Source organism: Juglans microcarpa x Juglans regia, chromosome 6S, assembly GCF_004785595.1.
Source record: "Juglans microcarpa x Juglans regia isolate MS1-56 chromosome 6S, Jm3101_v1.0, whole genome shotgun sequence".
Lineage (NCBI taxonomy): Eukaryota > Viridiplantae > Streptophyta > Magnoliopsida > Fagales > Juglandaceae > Juglans > Juglans microcarpa x Juglans regia.
Genome location: NC_054605.1, coordinates 6,860,811 through 6,867,420, shown reverse-complemented (window position 1 = coordinate 6,867,420; position 6,610 = coordinate 6,860,811). Strand labels below are relative to the sequence as shown.

Here is a 6,610-nt window from a genome sequence, read left to right as displayed (position 1 = left end):
CTTCGGGTTCCGGCACTTATGCTCAAGGAGGGCGTGATACCTTTATACTCCGTGGATGAGTACTTCTCCTTTACTCTTTGCTCGCCTGAGTATAAGATGCTTTCGCTCGCCAGATACGAGCAATCTATATGCAGTGATTCATAAAAATACCATTATAATTTTTTAGAATTAAAAATATTGTGAGTATTCCTATATGATATTGTTTGGAAAGAAAGAAGAAGTATGATTTTTTAGTAACACGTGCACAAATCGCCGTTGGCGGTTTCGGTTCAACTCAGCCGCAAAATCCCCAAACGGCGACTCACTTCTCACTTTCTTGGGGTCGTGGGACCGACCACCCAATCCTTTCTTTCAAACGAATAAATATATATATATATATAAATATATATTATAATTCCATTTTTATGCACTGTAAAGGAATCTAGTGCCAGTACCAAGTGCTCTCTCGCAACACAGGCGAATATAAACCGAGCTAAAAGAGTGAGGGAGAGAGCAATTGGGTTTGTGATTTAGAGAGAGGAGGAGCAAGGAGGAGGAGGCAGCGAGAACTGAAGCTTTCTTATTCAATTCTTAAGCGTTCTGCTCTATCTGTTTCCCAGTACGTATTTTCTCTTATTTGATATTAGAGTTCCCGGGTATATGTTTATCATTTATGCACTCACAGATGAACAAAAGGGAAAGGAAATTATGGGTTCTCGGTAATTAGAAATTCGAAATGGCCATCTAGTTTTTTGAGTTTGACTGTTGGAGGTTCAAACATCATGCGTACAGATTTGGTAAATTTGCATGCAGCGTTTTCAGTAGAGTCTGGTATGTGATTGGTTCTCAATTTGTTTTTCTTCTGTTTTTTTTTTTTTTTTTGCCTCTTTGTTTTTTGTTTCTCTGTTTGTATTTGCCTGAGATCTGACATGGGTTATTCTCATTTTAGAGGCTGGATTATTCTATAGCTATGTTATAGCCTGTGGTTTACCTTATATTCTGATTGTTTTGATTGTGATAGACGTTTATTACACTTCGAAAGCCGTAGATGTGTTTCCGATACAAAATACAGTTTATGCATGTTGTTTTTATGGTGCCAAATTTAGATTGATTGGGTTCAAGGATTCGTGTGCATGATCCTTTTTTTATTGTTTAATTGGATGTCGGAGTGATTAAAATCACGTAAGTGTTTGTGTTAGTTGTTTAGTTTGGTTGCATATTTGCTGGTTTTATTGCTGAGTATACACGGTTTCTTGATTTACTTCAAAAATAACATATCTAGTGGATGTGTGTTTTGGTTATGAATTTCCACTTTTATTCACTGCTTTTTTTTTTTTTTTTCTTTTTATGGTAAGAAAGAAGGCTTTCTTGATCGAATTGGATGTTTTCGGCAACATGTTGAAGGGTCCATCCTATCTCATGCAGAGGGACTTGCCAAGCTCGTGTGAGCAAGACAGCACATGGATTTATAATGCTCTTTGTGTGATTGAGCTCTCAAACAGCAAGCACGTTTTCCAAACTGACCAACCAGATGACCAAAATTCCACACGGAATGGGTCAGATTCAAGTTCTCTTATCCACCAACTTGGTCGGGACATCTCGATTAATTGCCTTCTTCACTGTTCTAGGTCTGATTATGGCTCAATCTCCTCACTGAATCAGAACTTCCGTTCTCTAATTCGGAGTGGGGAGCTATATAGACTAAGAGGGAAATGGGTATTGTAGAGCATTGGGTTTACCTCTCTTGTAGCCTTCTTGAATGGGAAGCATTTGATCCAAGTCATCGCCGTTGGATGCATTTACCTAGAATTCCTTCAAATGAATGCTTCATGTGCTCAGACAGGGAGTCGTTGGCCGTTGGTACCGAACTTCTTGTTTTTGGAAAGGAAATAACATCCCTTGTTATTCGTAGATATAGCATTTTGACAAATACATGGTCATCCGGTATGAGCATGAATACACCCAGGTGCTTGTTCGGTTCTGCCAGTCTTGGGGAAATTGCAATTTTAGCTGGTGGTTGTGATCCAAATGCCAATATCCTAAATTCTGCCGAGCTTTATAATTAAGAAACAGGAACTTGGGAGACTCTTCCAGGCATGAATAAAGCGAGAAAAAAGGGCTCGGCCGTTTTCATGGAAGGGAAATTTTATATTATGGGTGGGATTGGAGAGGGCAACTCAGAATCGCTTACGTGCCGTGAGGTTTATGATATGAAGACAAGGGTATGGACTGTGATACCTAACATGTTCCCTGGACGGAATGAAGGGGCGGGGATGACTGAGGCACCTCCTCTTCTTGCTGTTGTAAATAATGTTGTGTATGCAGCAGATTATGCACGAAAGGAGGTGAGAAGATATGACAAAGAGGAATTTCTGGTTTACAATTGGGAGATTACCTGAGCAGGCAGTTTCAATGAATGGTTGGGGATTAGCATTTAGGGCTTGTGGAGATCGGGTAATTTGTATTGGGCCTAGGTTAGGCGGAGGGATCATTGAGCTTAATTTTTGGGTCCCCGATCAAGGCCCACCGCAATGGGACCTGCTAGCCACAAAGCGCTCCGGCAGTTTTGTGTATAATTGCGCTGTGTGGAGTCATTTCGGGATGGAATTTATGGTCTTCGTTTTCCAGGAGATGGGATTCCGGCTTGTGCGTAACCACTGCCCTCCTTTTTTGGGGGAAATATTGGGTGTCAATTTAGAGTCATAGATACTTTCTTAGAAGGTGGTCCGGAGGTTTGGTTTACTTTCGAGTCCTTCTATAGTCACTGCTCGGCCCTCCAACTCGGCCCTCCAACTCGTCCCTCCCACTTGACGTGTCATGCCACGTGTTATTATATTTAAAAAAGAAAAAGAGAAATGAACAAAAATGTAAATAGGACTTTTCTTATCTCCGTTTTGGGTGAGTTCCCCAGCAATCAATCTCAACAAAAATGTCATTTTTAAGTACATTTTTCTCATGTTAGTTTCCCAGCGACATCGGCCTCTAGTATCCCTTGTAAATGAAGTTCTCAATTCAAGAAAAAAATTTCACAAAAAACTTGATCCAATAAAATGTCTTTGAAGAAATGAAACTTACACTCTTAAATTTCAAGATTAAGTAAGAATCCTGGGTTTCTGAGAAAACAATACAAACATTCTCTTCTTTTTCTTTTGTTACGCTCATCTCAGTTTTCTCGCAGCCAAACAAAAAACATGGATTTTAGTAGATAAGAGAATGTGAAAGAATTACCAGCGAAAATGTCAAAATGAGCGTACTACCACAGGCAAATGCATATCCGACATCAACACGAAGCAACAAAAGCCAAACAAAGAAGCAAATTCAAGAACTTTATATATTTACAAGAAAGTTAACATGGAGACGCAACGCGTATTGATGAGAAGGTATGAACCGTAATACCCACCCAATCCCAAACACTTCAATTAATAAAGAAAAAAAAAATCTCTTTAGAGGCGAAGAGATAGAATAAAAAAGTATTGATTTTTTTAAGTCAGCTTCATGTTAACAAACAAACGGTTCCTATAATAGTTTCTTAGGAAAATAACAAGTTTCAAACAAATACGTGCGGTTTGGCTTGCAGATGGGTTTGGCTTGTAGACGATGGGATTCGAAGAAAAATCTATGGATTTGGCTTGCGGATGATGGGATTCAGTTTTATTTTTTATTATTTAAAAATCAAGCCACGTGGGCATTCCACGTCAAGCGGGATCAGGAAGGAGCGGGAGGGAGGAGCGGTGAGAGTAGCATTTCTCTTTTCTTTTTCCCTTTTTTTCTTTTCTTTTCCTTTCCTATAATTGCTTCTTTACTTTTCCTATATGCTTTAGTTACCATGAGACGGCCTTTCCAAAAGTTGGCATCATGTAGAGGAGGCACAGGTGAATAATCTGAAGTCCTGCTAAATGTTTTAGGTCCTGATGACTACTTGAGTAAATTTTATTCAGGAATTAACAATTGTGCAAGTGTATATTGATTCTCATTTGCTTAACCTTTTCTTAAAGTGATTAAGAACCCTATACGCACCCTTCAGAGAGATAGAAACAGTGGCTTGTGTATCCATTCTAATTATATATGTTTTCATTATATAATCTTCTATATGGTTTTAGGGTAATTTTATGTTAATTGATCGATGTTTTAGGTCAGTGTGCCATTGATAATAATTCGAAATTTCGAATAGTTGGTATATCTTCTGATCTTGTTGGCTTTATGATGACATGTTGCTTGGAAGTATCTGGCGGACATTTTGGTTCCAACAAGCCAGGTGTTAAACTCAAATTTGCTTGGTGCTAGAAGGCATGTGACACATAAACAGTACAATGTTACATTAAATAAAATAAAATAAAAATTTAATTCAAATATATGGACAAACATTTGAGTTTTATAGGAATGTGTCGTCCATAAACATTTGTTTAAACTCTTTGGTCCTGGAAGGTGTTAAATGTTAATTGATATAAAATATATATATATATATATATATATATATATACACACACACACACACACTATACAGATAGATTATGGTAAAATTGAGAATCACGATCTAAAACAGCGAATTGAATGGTATACATTAAGCCTGATTTTTCACTTCTTTGGGTCGGGGAAGAAAATTATTTCCAATTCCCAGTATGAATCTATTTTGGAGTGAATTATACAATATTGATGTGGGAATTTAATTCACACATTTTCTTATGCTTAATTGTTCATGATTCAAGTGCTTTGCATGATTCTTAGCTCGCTTGTCTAGAATTTTAGGTGTCTTTTACATTTATTTAATTATTGAGAATTCTTAGTATTTTGCAGGTGTTCAATTAGTGAATTAGGTTAAAATTGGGCTTATCTAGTCAAAACATAACACTGTTTGGTTTTTGAGTTCTAACTGAAGCTACACTTTTGTTTTAGGTATCGTTTGTCTTGCTGGACAAATAAGAAGTAGGCCTAAAACTTTTATGAAGAGTCTAAAATCCAATTCTACCGTTTTGAAGTTCGAAACTTAGAAGAAATAGAGAAGTCCGAATCTATCTAGAAGTTTATTGCTGCCCAGACCCTGTTTCGGTTTCTATTATTGAGTGTTTATTCCTTGTTCTTAATGCTTCCAACTTTCTAGCTAATTATTGTTCAGTCCATTAAATTGCAATGAGATCGAGAGGAGATTTGTGATTAGAGCTCTAAAATTAAGCACCATTAATTGAGCGAAAATAGAGATACTTTATCGCGATTAGTGTGATTTTAAAAAAAAAAATCTAAAGAACTTAATGAATATCCAATTAATTAAATTCACATAGAGATATGGAGTTATTAATTGGAGATATTTTTAGTATTATTCGAGAGAAAATATTGAATAGTTAAGAGAGTTTTATTATCAACTTGAGATAATTGAAATTTTGTAACAAGAAATAATAAATTATGTGAGATCCGCTAGGATAATTGGAATTATATTCTTACTATCTTTAAAATCTTAATTTTAATGCTCTTTTCTTTAGTTTAATTTAGGTAATCTATTTTTTAAATTTCAATTTTCCAAATAGTAATTAATTTAGTAAATTTCATTACTCAATTCCATAATTAATCTCTGTGGATTTGACATTCGTTTTCTTTGAAACACTTTACTACTTGTTACGATTATGTGCACTTGCAGATATTTTCAGTACAACAAGTTTTTGGCACCGTTGCTGGGGATTAATTATTTGTTATTGATATTGCTACTAGCTAGATTGTTACTAATTTGGATTTTATTTTACTTATTTTTAAAAGTTGTTTAAATTGACCTCAATTTTGCTTTTCTTCTATTTCTATTTCAGAATTTAGAAGTGTATGCCCCGATCTAAACTATTAGAGCTTACACTTTCGATCTCGAGATTGAAAAAACTTTATGTGGAATCAATAAAAAGAAGAAGCAAGAAGTCACCACATCTATCATCACTATGTTGGATCAGCGGAATGGAGAGGCAAATAAGGTTTTGAGGGACTATGTTATGCCCTCGGTTAATGGGGTTACATCTAGCATAAGGAGGCCGGCTATACAAGCTAATAATTTCAAGATTAAGCCGGCTATAATTCAAATGATACAGCAAACTGTTCAGTTTGAGGGTTAACGCAAGAGGATTCTAATGTTCATATCGCAAATCAAAAGATTTGCAACACCTTATCACACAATGGAGTGATGAATGATGCTATTCGTTTGAGACTTTTTCCTTTTTCACTCAAAGAAAAAGCAACCGCCTAGCTGAATTCTCTACCACCTAGTGTCATTACTACTTGGTAGGAGTTAGACAAAAATTTTTGGCAAAGTATTTTCCTCCGACCAAGATAGCAAAGCTAAGGAATGATATTACCACATTCACTTAATTTGAGAATGAATCTTTGTATGAAGCATGAGAGAGGTACAAAGATTTATTGCGAAAGTGTCCTCATCATAACCCTCCAGCATGGCTTCAAGTCCAAACATTCTACAATGGTTTGGGAGCTACAAACAGGTCCATGGTTGATATAGCAACCAGAGGAGCTTTAAAGAGTAAAACTCATGAAGCAGCTTATGAACTTTTTAGAAAAGGCGGCTGGAGTTTTACAACTTGATTCTATTACCATATTGGCGGTACAAATGGCAACTTTATCTAAACAACTAGGTAAGATGAATGTT

At 36.2% G+C, this 6,610-nt stretch overlaps 1 non-coding gene and 1 pseudogene across 1 annotated transcript; one reads left to right on the top strand and one right to left on the bottom strand.

Moving 5' to 3' along the window:
* The first annotated feature begins 222 nt into the window (after positions 1-222).
* On the top strand, positions 223-2,793 carry LOC121237927 (annotated as a pseudogene).
* A 3,492-nt stretch (positions 2,794-6,285) lies between these two features.
* Positions 6,286-6,392, bottom strand: LOC121237989. The gene has a single exon (XR_005935036.1). It is a non-coding gene; the product is annotated as a small nucleolar RNA R71 (small nucleolar RNA).
* Between the last annotated feature and the right edge of the window lie 218 nt (positions 6,393-6,610).